This window comes from Falco naumanni, chromosome 5, assembly GCF_017639655.2.
Source record: "Falco naumanni isolate bFalNau1 chromosome 5, bFalNau1.pat, whole genome shotgun sequence".
In the NCBI taxonomy this organism is placed as follows: Eukaryota; Metazoa; Chordata; class Aves; order Falconiformes; family Falconidae; genus Falco; species Falco naumanni.
In genome coordinates this window covers 65,908,018-65,922,585 of record NC_054058.1, presented here as the reverse complement: position 1 = coordinate 65,922,585, position 14,568 = coordinate 65,908,018, and the positions used below count along the sequence as shown (strand labels likewise).

The following is a 14,568-nucleotide window of genomic DNA, read 5'->3' as shown; positions in this document are numbered from 1 at the left end:
TGTCTGAACTGTCATGTTGCCATTGTAGTTATTATGATAAACCTAAAGCATCCAGATATTTGGCCTATCTTTGCCACTAATTTGATAGTGGTTTTCAGATTTGGGTCTGTCCTATGTCTTTGTCTTTTGCCTACATTATGTCCAGGATCCTGAGCTCACAAGGACCTGTAGCAATAAAATTTGTTAGTAATAACAGTAGGCAGAGGAGAGGTTAACATGAAGAGGTATTTCAGTCAAAAGCCATGTTGCATTGGTGTCCAAAATCTGGGCTTATGTTAAGAACAAAATTCCTATCTAATAAGCTATATTAACAACAAAAAGAAATATAACAAGTAAACATCTCATTCATAGATAATGGTGGAACTATGATAATGCAGAGTTGAGAGAATACTGCCTAGTCTGCTTAAAAATCTGGCCATGCTGCTGTGCACTCACAAATGTCTCAAGCAGGAAATGATGGAAAGCTCCAGTGATCGCAAATAACTCAATTGTTTTTCCTTTTTCAATCAAATATCTTCATAGTGAGGAACCAGAAGGGCCTCATTCAGCAAGCAGTGGTGTTGTGAAAGCATGAAATATGGCACTTCACTGTGAATGCAACATTAAAGATTAAAAATGTTTATTACCTTTTACTCTTCTGTTAATTGTTTTGTGTAGAGAAAAATAGAAGTTGCTGCCTTAATGCATAAAAAAATCACAATGTGCATTCATAGATGAGAGCAAAGGGTTGGGGCTATGAAAATTATGTAAATGATGAATTCCAGTGAAAGAACTTTCAAACCCTTAGGGTCTTCAAACAGCATTAATTCAATAAATTAGATACAAAATTTAACTTTTTCATGCTAATAATGATTTCATAAGAAAAAACTCGTTAGTAAAGGTGACAAATATGAAGTTCTATTGAACATTTAAATTCAGGAATCTTAGTATGTGCCCCTGGGATATATTTACACAGCCAATGACTCTCTGATGTTATTAAGTAATTTATTTGAGAAAGTCTCCATTCATGAGTTTACATAAGAACAATATCAGGTTTACAAAGGCTTCTGTTGTCAGTTTAGCAAATACCTAATTCACAATGACTTTTGCTTAAGATTTTCATTAGGTTGTTCAATATTGTTTGATCATTTAATGTCAGCTTCATAAGATCATAATTTCCCTTATATGAAAAGGGAAAATTAAAAGGAGAAATAAATGTAAAAAGTGAACTAAACTTAAATGTAAATCAGCAAAAGAAAGGAGGGCAGTGTCACCACTTGTGATTATACTGTGCTTGGGTACAAACTATCCGTATTTTACAGCTTGAGGTTTTGCTGTAGTATATTTATGTGCCAGCAATACCAGAAATATCTGGAATGTTGCATATGGTTCACTTGTTCAGGCCTGATCTGTGATGTGACAGTATCAATTTCTGGCAGCATTAGTTAGAGTGGCTATCAATTAGATAGACATGGAGATGAAAACACCTTAGGTCTTGATTTCTATGACTATTCATGCTGTAGTCTATGGCCTCCAGTCAGTGTTGCAGGCAATGTGGAAATATAACTAAAGATGACAATTCTGGCATCAGGGATCAGAGTGGATATGACAGAAAGAAGTAGCACAAGATCTCCTGATGTTGAAAATAGAGGTGGTCAAAACTGTCAACAGAATATTTGTCTTACACAAAATGCTGGTTCATCAGTACAGAACTATTTCCCAGGAAATATGGTGATTTTGCTCAACTTTCTAATGAAATAAAGGCAAGCCTTGAAATCTTCATTGTCTCCTGGCTAGGTCATTCACCACCATCCCTCAGAGACCTCCCTGGTCCTCAATCTCCATCACAGGGCTATGCTGGAGGAGTTTATTCTCAACATGTTTGAAATCACAGCTGGTTCCTGTTACAACCTACTTCTGGCACTTTGTTCTCTTCCTCAGGATGGTTCTCACTCTTCCATCACTATGTTTCCTGCACTCAGATGTCTTTCCACCCTTGTATCTCATACCCATTCAGGCTAAAACAGCAACACATCACCCTTTCTGTTTCCATGGGAGGGATCCAATCCGAGCTCCTAGGCTTGTCTCTGTGCCTTCCCGTACACTTCCCTACATGTGTCCTAAGACAACTGTGACTTAAAGGACAATCTGCCTATGTGTTAAATCTTTTGGTCTGTGGCAGCATGAAACCCTGGCCTACACATAAACTTAGGCCAAAACAAACCAACCAAACAAAAAGAAATCAAATGAAAACTGATATTACGGCAACTACTAAATTGTGTCACATTTGATTCTAGTATGAGCTGCCTGAGAAAGCAAAAGTCTTTCCTAGCAACATCTCCCATGAGAAATGAAAATATGACTTACAAAAAACGCATGCAGAATTATGCAATGACTGTCTTGACTGAAACTTAGCTTTCCACAAACCTAGATGGCTATTTAATCTTTCACTTTTGTTCTTTACTGAATACATATATAATTAGAGTGAACAGGAACAGGTAGGCAAGTCCGGATTCAGTCATATTTACTAACACATGGGGTACTCAATTGTAAATGCATTTGTGCAGTGGTTCTCTGACAGAGTGGTTCTCTGATATTTAAGGGCTTCTGAAATGCAGAAGGACTCTAATCCGTACAAAAATAAGCTCCATTAGTAAGGAGCATAGTCACAGGAAATGAATGGGTACTCTAAGAGAAATCACGAGGCCAGAAAGGTAATAATCTTGGAAAGAATGTTTAAGGTAGGAGCTTTCAAGAGGAAATCACAAGGTCCCTTTGGTAAACTGAGAATAGAGGTGAGAAATGATACAAAATTAGGCAAAGGTTCAGAAGCAAGGAATGGTGGTGCATTCAAAATTACCCCAAAATCTTGACACCATGCATACTACAAATCCAACCTCATGCCCTGTGCTGAGGTACTAGAGGTTCATATTCTGGTCTTGGCTCTATGTCCCAGCACAATTTTGTGCATCTTCTGCTCCTCTGGCAGCGTACATCCAGAAAGTGGTGACAAAAAGGGAACTGATGTAGTAGAGGAAGGAATAAGTAGAAAATTGTGTGTGACTCTAACTCTAGACATGCAGCATGGCATTAGTAGCAAACACCTGAAAACACTGGATTTAGTGACAGGGAGACAGACACAGACAGAGATTTTAGACGTTGAAACTATGAAGTTGTTTTACTGGATCTGTATTAAGGTGGAATTTGGCCGAGTAAGGGAGAGAAGGCAGTTCAGGATGGTTTCCAGGTACAGACACAAGAGATAAGAGGGATTTGGCAGTGTAATCTTCAAGAGGAAGTTAATAAGGGGAAGTGTCTGGAAGTAAATAAAAAAGTTTTAGTATAAGTAGTACTTAGGAATAGGTTGCCATTGACCACAAAAAAAAAACCAAAACAAAAAGCAAACCCATACATTTGATTAGTTGCCTGAGTGCTGAAAAATAAAAGTATAAAGTAGGAAACAGAGATGGAATGAGTTAATATTTTTTGTAATAAGAGCCTTCCATGCATTTAGCGGGATTATTTTCATTTCTCCAGAAATGCCATTGAAGTTTTTCCTACTAATGCATTAGGTGAAACTGAAGTTTGCAGTACAAACAGAAGCAGGACTGGTTTCAAACAAGGTGTGAAAGCACAAGACAACAGTTTATTCTGCCCACTGCCACAGCATGTGGGTCCCACCCAGGGACTGCAGAAAGAGATAAAGACTCATGATTCCCTTCCCTTCTTCAAGACTAGAGGTTGGCTGTTTATGGTACTGGTTGTATTTGCTACATTTCTACTGATGACTTTAAAAATCATCAGACATTTAAAATGAAGTCTTTTTGATGGCTCTTTCTTAGGTTTGAGTCTATGCTAGTGGGGGAACACACTTATATTTATAAGTGATCGCATCCTTATGCTATTTTGGCTGGACTGTAAAGAGCTGCTCCTCAGACTCAAGATGGTAGGATTTATTTAAGTGGGGGACACTGAGGCATAGTGCCTGACACATCTCTATCCAAACCAACTCTCCTGCAGAGGTCTCTCATTGTAAGGAAGAATCTGGCTACTCAAATCCAAGACTAGCTTTATGAAGGAGGACTCTGTTTCTATTTTTCCTGGTTTCAAGGAGGTAAAGGTGCCAAGAGGACCAAATTCTCCCTGTGAAATTGTTGGAAGCTTTTTATAGTGTTGTTTTTCCATGTGATACCAAGACATTCAGAGATCACAAGACAAATAGGAAGCAGCACAACTCCTGCTAATAAGGTAAAGCCACAGAAAGAGGAAGATGGAGCAATTTGACAGTGAACATTGGATTGGGTCCATAGGTAGATTTGGAGGACAGTATCCTTAACCATTCATGGTGCCTGAGCCTGCTGTTGAAGTCTTGCATTGACTCCTTGGTGTAATTTTTTCTCAAAATCACATGAGAAAGTTCACCACTCAGATTCTCATGTCCCCAGAGAAAATGAAGCATTTCCTACACCCTTCATAGCTGCGGGTTGCTGAGGAAATGCATCTCGACTCCCTATAACGTTGTCCAGTTCCTTTTTAAACCACTGTGTATCAACTGCTTGCTTCAGCAACCTTCTAGTTGAAGGCAGTTGATGAAGAAATACTATTATAACTGAATCTCTCACAGCAGTAAATTTTACCGTTTGATGTAAAATGCAATCATACAATATACAGTTAGAGAATTATGTCAAACTCTGATGTCTTAATAGTTGCACATAATGTTTCTCTACTGTTTGAAAGCAGTCTTGAAAATTGCCGAGGAAGTATTACTGCTAAGGAAAGAGAATGCATTTCTATTTCTTACAGGTGAGACAAACAGGTCTTATATAAAATTTCTCTAGCTTCAGATAAACAAAAAAACCCCATCAGCTACACAGAACAGGGATATGCAACTGCATGTTAGCTTTCTGAACTAAATTGCCAGTTGCTTAACTGCTGAATAAAAAGCTCAACAGACACAGTCAGGATCATACATCTGTACTAAAGAACTTGGGATTTCACTTTGATTATTCTGTACACATTTTAAAAGTCCTAAAACTGGTATTGTTTACCCTTAACTTCTGGAGTTTGACAAAGTTTGGCCTTGCAAGATTGTTTCCATTGGAGGTGGCAAGTCATCACAATGGGCCAGGGATCTTTTTAATACTAGCTTGATTCTTTCTTTCCAACTATGTAAACATACGCTCATTTCCAGAACATAAAAGGATAAGAGTAACAGGCTTTTTTTTTTTTTTTTTTTTTTTTTTTTTCCCCCTCAAAAGCCTACCAAGCCAGTTTTCTACTCAAAAAAATTCCTTGTTTATGCTTCTTTTTAGAAACAGAACCTCACTACATTCAGTGAACAGGCAATATAGGGAAAAATATCCCTCAGACCACCTGACTGACAATTTTCCCAACAGCCCAATGAAAAGTGCTGCTTAAAACAGAATAAAGCCCAGCAAGAAATGTCCTGCAGTCTGCAATTTAGTCATTTGGAAATCCAATGCAAAAGAAATCCTGTATATCCATCGGATTCATCCTGAATGTTGTTAGAACACTTTCCCTGATTGGATTGATCGATCGATCGATCTATCTATCTACCTACCTACCTACCTACCTATCTATCTACCTATCTATCTATCTATCTATCTATCTATCTATCTATCTATCTATTCTATGTCTATCCATCCATCCATCCATCCATCCATCAATCCATACACACATACATATGTATACACACACCCTCCTCCAAAGGGTGCTGGTCTTTCTGTGCAAAGTAAGAAAGAATACACAGAATTACAGTGGCATTTGTTTAAAAAAATGTGATGTTAGCTAGGTGTTCGCAGTACATTATTTAAGGAAATTGACTGTGATTTATAGCAGTAAATAAATAAGACAAAGCTTGTATAACATATCTCAGCATTAAGTATCTCCTGTGTTAATTGTCTCCAAAGTCTGTTCCATTTGTTTTCTAACAAGGTATGCTCTATTATTTTTGTCTATTTCATTGCTTGATTCTACCTGTCCTTTCAAAATTAGCTTGTCTAATCAGAAACCACTTTTGCTGGTAGTTCATTTCATATAAAAAGGAGGAATTCTTGTTTACTGGGAAAATAATTGGATTATAAGTTTGAAAAGAAAGAAATATGAATTGTAATAAATTATTTCTTAAAAAATGCATGGGAGTGTGAAAACTTATAAATTCCCCCAAAATTAAAACCACTAAGGAGTGAAAAGGCTATAAATAGAATATGAAACTGGAAAGAGTAATTTATCATTGCAACTTACCTACTCCTTGCTATTCTTTTGAAAAGAACTGAATATCTAAGGAAAGAAGAAAAGAGACATGTATTTACTCTATGATGTTCAAGTAAATATTTAAATTAGCTGTCGTTTTTCTTCTAGTTTTTCAGCCCTTGTAAACAGTAATTAAACCTTTATTATAGAAAGAAGAAGTATAATTTAAGTACAGGTTGGGAGCCCACGATTACTTTTCAGTTATTGATTAAATTCTATTGATAAAGTTTGAATGATCTCAGGTAGAATATACTGAAGTTGCATGCATTATCTTGTTGCATGCATCTGCGTATATATAAGTGAAGGAGAGAGAATGCAGAATTTATGTTTAAAACTCCGGGCAATATACTTTGGATGTTTACACAGCTGATCTATCCCATATATTGAAGTGCTTTCCAATATTTCAATTCACATCAAACTGTAGACATTTCCCCCCCTTCTTATTACCAATTAACTAGTATTTTATTGATAATCCTAAGATATTTTTAACTAAAATAAGGAGAAAAAATATTAATCATATGATAAATAACTGAAAGGATTTATGAAAGTTCCCTAAAAGAAAATAAAGCACAGAAAAGAATGTGAAAAATTAGTGTAATTAAGATTATAGGAATTGGAAACAAGATCTGATAACTAAATTATAATGTTATAAATTTGTTATAACCTTATATTATAGAGTAGAAAAATAGAATTAGTATGAAATTCTGAAGTCCTAGGGAAAACTTGACTCTTACCTGTTCAGCTGATTAACACCTTGAGTGCTTTCTATTTGTTGACCTGACAAAGAAAAAAGCAGAATGAAATTAAATACATTAAACGATGTGAGAGAAATGGTTAGGGGTTTACATTGATTTATTCTGATTTTATTTATCTGAAAATCTTTCAGGTTTTCCTTGTTATTGAATTGCATTTATGATAGCAATTCAGGCTTTGATCCTTAAATTACACATATGGGGCCTGAAGTAATAACAATTTGGGATTAAGAGGATCCGGTTCTTATCTACGTACCAAACAGGTTGTTTATAGTGCAGTTTGTTTAGTGACTATACTCGAACTTAGTGCAGGGAGATTGATAAAGGTAATCACCGAACACTGTATTGGCTTAGAGTAAAGATGAAAGCAAAAGGAACCTGACTCAGTAAAGATAGGAGTTAAACGCCAGATTATCTGTATAAGTGTGTCAGTAAGAGGAATTTCATGCATGACAGATACTAGAATGGGCATTAAAATGGTCAGGACAAAAATCATCAACAGTTACATGAAGCACATTGCTAAAGCGTATGTATAATATCACATGCAAATTCTCTGTAACTTCAAAAGGTCTATTTGCATGCTCAAATTCAGTCTTATACATGAACAAGATAAAAACATTAGGCAGTTTCTTAATACTCACTCAATGTGTCTACTGTAAATTCAGAAAGCAAAAGTTTAACATGCTACCAATACCACGAGACTCTAAATGGCATTATAAAATGAGCAGACTAAATTTTATTTCTCTCAGTCACTAGCGTGTGTGTAGCCACTGAGGACCATAGCTACAAACCAGGCACTAAGCAGGACTCGCCCACCCAAGCTGCATGGAAAATGATATTATCTCACCTGAAAAATGAAGTTGTGATTAAACCTGAGCCAATGGCTACTTAGGAGGATTATTACGTCCAGAATGTAGGGAATGAATAGTATTTGGACTGGAGCAACAAAGAAAATCACTGTTGTCCAGTCAGTACAGAATATTTTAAACAGATTGTTTCCTTTTGTTAAGCTAAATACAAAGTGGTGTTGCACCCACCCTCCAGTTTTATGTCATATGAGAAAGAAGGTTGACAGTGATGAGGAGTCTGTCAGGCTGCCACAGTCACAAGCTCTAGATCTCTGATTCAAGTCACTTGGGAGAGCATAATACTACTCAAATATGCAGTCTGTGAAAATCTTCAGGTAAGTGTTGGTGATAGGAAGCCCCAAGAAACAGATAAGATAAACCATGACCGATCTTAACAAATGTTTGGAGTTTTGCTGTTTGTGTTAAAGTGATCCAGCCTGAAAATGCTAAAAACAAGGGTGGAAGTACCAAGGATTTTATTACTGAATAGGTAATCTCAACCTCAAAATTATTGGAGTATAATGTTTTCTAGACTGGTGGTTTTGGGGTTATTTTGTGTCTGGGTATGCATTGTTGTGGCTTGAAAGGCTCAAAAAAATGAAATCAAGTATGTGTACATTAAAGTTCTCACGCAATTTATTCCCTTTGATTTTAATAGTTTTATTTGTATCTAGGATCATAAACTTATAACAACTTAATCCTTTTAATTAATTAATAAAAACCCTAAAAAAATCTCTACCACCGTTTCATTTTCTATCCTTACTGCTCAAGCTGCATTCTTGTTTGGTCCAGAGACCACTTGTGTACAGTACACCCACCCATCGCAGTAGGTATTTAGGTAGAAGATAAGTCTGTGTTAGGAATGGCAATTCCTGCTCATCCCACATAGGCTACTAAGGAGTGAGATCGTAAGCTACTTCCGGTGTGATGCCTTTGCGTTGTTTCCTCCTTTATTACTTAAGCAAGCCATGAACCAAAAATGTCCTTTTTCCTATCATATTGGCTCTTCACTTTATGTTGGTCACTTCTGACCTTCCCCTTTGCTTCTTCTTTGCCTGATGTGTCCTGTCACCTAAAGCAAGATCCATCCTCTTCACTGCTTGCCCACACAGAACAGGACTGTCAAATGGGCTCTTCAATACCAGTACAATGGAGTTGTGAAAATGAAGCCGAGCTAAATAAAAATGCACATAACTGTGAAATTATTCCTTTGGTGCAGTCCAAGTATTTGGCAGGCTCACATCATACATCAGATGACAGCATAATTTACATTATCTAAAATTTTTATTTTTTTTAAAAAAATATTTAAATCATGGAAAATATGGTGCTTTGAAATTTCCGTGAACAACAGCTCTACTACAAATTGAACTGCCTGCCTAGTACATTCAAAAAGCTGTTTTTCTGTTCCTAAATGGAGATTTTTCTTTTAAAAGAATGAATTGATTTTGTGACTTACAGTGGTATCATTCTGCACGTGACTTTGAAATTCTTGAATCTTTTAAATCAATAATAAAACCATTTCGCTTAACTTTGTAGAGCATGTGTATTTGTAATTCTCAGTGAATGTGAGATAAGGAAGTGTTACAGGTCCAGCACTAAGTCCTTTGAGTCATCTGCCTTTCCAGTTTGTCTGTTTTGGGTTTCCCATTCTGTATTGATGGGAACATTACTTGTTTTGGATCAGCCTTCATAATTCAGACAGATAGTGTCAGGCTTTTGCTCAGAAGTGGATGAGACCAGTAGACTATGAAGGACAAGCTCCATGTTATAAAATATGTATTGTCCAATAACAAATCAGGAGCTTTCAACCTATAAAGCTTGGGGCTATAACCTATCTCCCTGTAGCCTCTACCTCACCAGTGAGTTTGGTACTACTCCCATTCTCACGTCTCCTTAACAATTTATTCTTGATCCAGCTAAGCTTTAAGAGATTCTTTGCCAGCACTAAAGGCTACATGCACTTCAGAGACATAAGTGGTTGGCTGGTCTGGGCTGCAGATATTTCAATATAACACTTTTGTGTCGGCACCTTATTCATTAGTAATTGAAATCCCTTTCCTTTCAAATAAGAGTTCCTTCAGGTAAGATGCAGCGTAATGTCAGCATAGTGATGATTCCTCTAACTGAGATGTTCTGGTTACATTCCTTGGCTATCAGAGTTCAGTGTTTGCAAATCTTTCGTGCAATTTAGTCACTAAATTACATTAGTAATAGAATCCCAGAAAAAAAGTTAGGGTGGAAGGGACCTCTGGAAGTCATCTGACCCAGTGCTCATGTGCTGTTGCACACTGTAAATGAAGGTGCCTTGATAAACTTCTGCTTTTTTGAGTCTAAGTGCATTTGTCTCCTCTTGTAAATGCAAATTAAATGTATTATACTATCCCGATGGTGATTTAAGACTATTTGCCATGTTTTACAATTGGGATAAGAGTGGAGCTTGCAGAAGGTTAGATAACGTGGATCAACTGGCAAGAAGTATGTCGGCTGAGTGCAGTTGCTCAGGCACTGGCAGTCACGTAAGCATGTCCATAGCAAGCACCTAGGGAGACTGAAGACAAGTTCTCAATCTATACACAAGCAACTTCATAATGCTAATAATTCATAGCTCTTAAAGGTTAAATGGCTAGAATTGTGGTGCTACAGTCCTTTATACTTCACTAACTGAATTTGGTTAATTAACAATTTCAGCTTCTTGAGAGAAATATAAAATCTATTGAGCTGTTTGGCATTGTGCTTGCACTGGGAATGGCTTATACATCCTTTATTCCATATTAAATGAGGTATATTTTGGACACAATTGCTATTAACAATTATATAGGGTTTTTTTGAGACCTCTGTTTTCTAGACTGACACTTCAGTAAATTTTCTGTGCTTACACACCACTGAGCATAGGTGAAATCCAGAAAATTAAGTAAGGTTAAAGTGTTTTTTATTACTGATTTAGAACTGTGTTTCTCTGTGCATAACATAAATTGTCACCCAGATACCAAAGTGAGAGACAGAAACGTGCAAGTCTATTTCACATTCAAAGCATACACTCTGGAGTCACAAAACCAGATTGTTTTGCCCATAACTAGAAGGCTGAAGAGCAAAATCTCATTAAGATTGGTATATGGAAGTAGGTTTACAAGCCATGCATATCCATGAATAGGTTAGTTTAAATGTCTGAGAAATAGATGGCTTTTCAAATACCTGGCTGACAGTCGGGTTCAGAAACACAAACTAAGATGAACTCAAAACTTGATACTCAGAAATAAATCTGTCTGGAAAATGGGGTTATGAAGAAATTAATCTACATTCTAGAAAGACTGCTTTTTAAAATTTTTTCTGATCTTCCCATGATTCAGCAACATGTGTTTATCCCTGGCATTCTGGTGGATTTAGATCTAATGCATGTGTTCTCATATGGCACCTCTGAAAATCTGATTTGCATGAAGTGATGCTTGCATAAGGTATTTAAAAGATTTGTCAACAGAAGGAATATTACTGCTGAAGGAACATTCAAAAGGCTTAGACCTTCATGTAGCGCCTTCTGTAAAATCAGACTTACATGCTCATAAAGATAAAAAATGTCTTTCCAGTGTTTATTTGCAATAGCAACTAGTTGGTACCATTTTCTAATTTTGTTTGGTTATGTATTTATAATGGTATGCTACATACATTATCTGCCCCTATTGGTTTCTAGACCTTCTCAGTGCTGTGTAGATGCAAACATGCAGAGTAGGGGAAGGAAATAGAAATTACCCTTGATACTTGCTGCCAGCCCTTAGGTTTCTCCTTAAACCTAGGAGGAAAAAAAACCCAACACTATCTTCTGATGGCTTTGGTTTTATAATTTGGGCTGGTATCTTGTAGGTGCTTATTTGGTAATTCATCTGAAAGATAAAGAATTTCTTTATTGAGTGACACAGTTAATTGTTGTCCTGTACCCAGTCATAAGACCACACTGGCCTTGACTGCATGCTAAAACCAGCATAGATATAAAACTATACATAAGATGCAAAAACATTTACGTATTTTTTAATTTAAAGTTATAGCACTAATGCAAAAGTCAACACAGGCTATTGCTATGAAGATATGAAGTAATCAAAATGTGCTGGTTTTAGACTGAACCAGTTGCTAATGCATAGCCTGCAGACAAAATACAGAGGAAAAGAGGCAAAATCATTGGAAATTAAGCCTATTTTTCATTAACTTTGTCACATGAACTTATGTAGGTTTGAACTTTGCAGTCATTGCAATGCATTCAAAAAATAATAATGCAAAAACTTGCCATGACTTCAGTAAAGTCCCTGTTATATTAGTAAGTGAGATCTCCAGTGGCCAAAATAATATCAGTAAATTCCCATGAATTTTAACCCAAAACAAGGCAGCCTGGCATGATTAAAAGCTTTAAATTCTCAAAGAGCAACATGATTAAAGCAGGACTGTAGTCTTGAGTGGCACCTCACTGGTTTCATTTGCCAGTATTGTTATTTTCCAAGGTAATATTTGATTTACAAGAAAAATGCTTTTAAGTCACACAGGAAGTCCTACAATGTATCCACAAGTACAAAATCCTCAAATTGCCCTCATTTGTCAAATGCTAAAGCCCTACCTGAGACTATTCAGTGGCAGAATAGAAATCTAATGACAGCAGTAGGAAGGAGGGAGGTTGGATTTATAGAGGTTTTAGGAGCTCTTGTCTCTCCTCCCTTGTCCTCCTCCTGACTCCCTTTAATTCAGTGCTTTGACCACGGTAATGCAGTTAAGCTGCATATATGGCAGAGATGGCTCATAAGTCCAGTCACCATGATTTTATTGAAAGCTCTCATGTGTTAGCAATTTGAATTGATTTTAAATTCCAAATTATTAGTGAAGATGATGAAACACTGAGCTTTAATGTTAACCCAACTTTTCCCTTATGCTACACTTTCCCTCCCAAACTATCATGGTTTTTCTTGTGCTTACACTATAGCTGCCTCCATTTATTTATATTTTTTTTTTGTTGTTACATATAGCTGAGGTTCTAACACAGAGAATGAAGGCATTTTTGTACAGAAATAATGAATGCAGCATGGATAAGAAATAAATGTGAACAACACTTTATGAGTAGGTGATTACCCAAAATAATGCCTTCTGTTCTTGCTTACCTAATATAAATCCAAGTTATCAGATATTATCAGTGAAAAAATCTTAGGTGATCATACATAGAGTATGATCATGAAACTATCATAAAGCTTGTCAAACTACCATTTAAGTCAGTGTTGTGCAACAGCTCTGGACTGCTAGCTGCAAAGATCTGATTGTCCTGGATAAGCTGTGTATAGTTTTTAATAGTTAACTTCATTTTGTAAAGAACCTAGCTCAAGTACAGTCAAGGTTTTGTCTACCATTTGTTTCAAGAATCTGGATCAGATCCTTAAATCAGAGCCAAATGTGAATAAAAGCAGTAAATTCTTGGGCAATAAATTCTCAGTGATCTGCATTACTCAAAGACGGGACCTGCTGGAACATCTTCGTAACGTTCTTTTTCCTTCCTTCTCTTTGTGTGCAACATATTGCAGTAATCAATTAACATGATGGAATATTCCTGTGCTGAGACCTTCTTGTAACTCCCATATGGTCAGAATTTGATCTCAGTAGCTCTTTTTTTTTTTTATTATTTTTTTTTAGAAACTGAACTCATCCTGTGCATTAGTGGTGATGGAAAAGCTTTCAGAGGTGATTAGTGGTTTTCAGCCTGTTGGTATTGGGTTTAAATATTTTGGAGAAGTCTGATACTCAGAGAGGACTGAGCATCATTTACCTGCATTTAAACGCCCAAACTGGACAAGCAGAAAGGAAGGTGCCAGGTTTCATCACTCACTTTCAAAAACATGGGCCCTATTGTACCTCTTTAGAACAATCATACAGGCAAAGTTGTTGATCTTTTGATCTTGTTTAAATAATTTATGCCTGACCATCTCATCACACCCTTTATTTGCTTTTTTAACTCAAAATACATTGATTTCACTGTAACGAATCAGGGAGTTCTGGCTTATAACCCGAGTAATACCAAGTAGACGTTGGTTCATATAAAGAAGCAACAGTAGCTGGACTTGTGTGTCAATCTGCTTTCAGTTGTTCACTAGCAGAGTTTAGAAGTACTGCAAAAAGTCCTTAAGTGGAAGCTTGTCTAAGTCCTTTCAGCATGGTTGTAAAGTTTGAGGCAACCAAGGAATCCCCAGAGGTCTACAAGTCTGCAACCAGTAACACCAAAGCTCCCCGACCAAACTCCATCAAAATTCTCCTTGCCATTACTTCCTTGGGAAGAGTCGTAGGAACAGATTTTTATGTACTTAGTGCACATTTGCCTTGCAATAAAATTAATTACAAAAACATTCAGAACCTCTCATTTCCCTGTTTTTTTAAAGTATGATGTCAAATGAACCTTCCACATTCCTTATTTTTTTCCTATATTGGACAAGAAAATATGGTGCAACTCACACTTTTCTTTCTAAATAGGCATTGGGAGGTGGAGAACTTGCTTGGTCCATGTATATTCCAGCAGAGGGTGGCAGTATGCTACCACACTCCCACAGAAAAGGAAAAGATGTAATGTCTGTGATTTAGGTTTTCAAGGGAAGAACACACCATGCAGATGAATGTTTTGGGTGCAAGATGGGGATTGAACAGGTAAAGTAACCCCCAAATCACTTCAGTGACCTTGCTCAATCCACTTCATCCCCATCGTA

At 36.7% G+C, this 14,568-nt stretch overlaps 1 long non-coding RNA gene across 1 annotated transcript in view; it reads right to left on the bottom strand.

Moving 5' to 3' along the window:
- Positions 1-14,568, bottom strand: part of LOC121088682 — a 168,448-nt gene that overhangs the window by 56,388 nt on the left and 97,492 nt on the right. Inside the window, exon 2 of the long non-coding RNA XR_005828012.1 lies at positions 6,244-6,279. This is a non-coding gene — a long non-coding RNA (uncharacterized LOC121088682). The remainder of the gene's footprint in view (positions 1-6,243; positions 6,280-14,568) is intronic.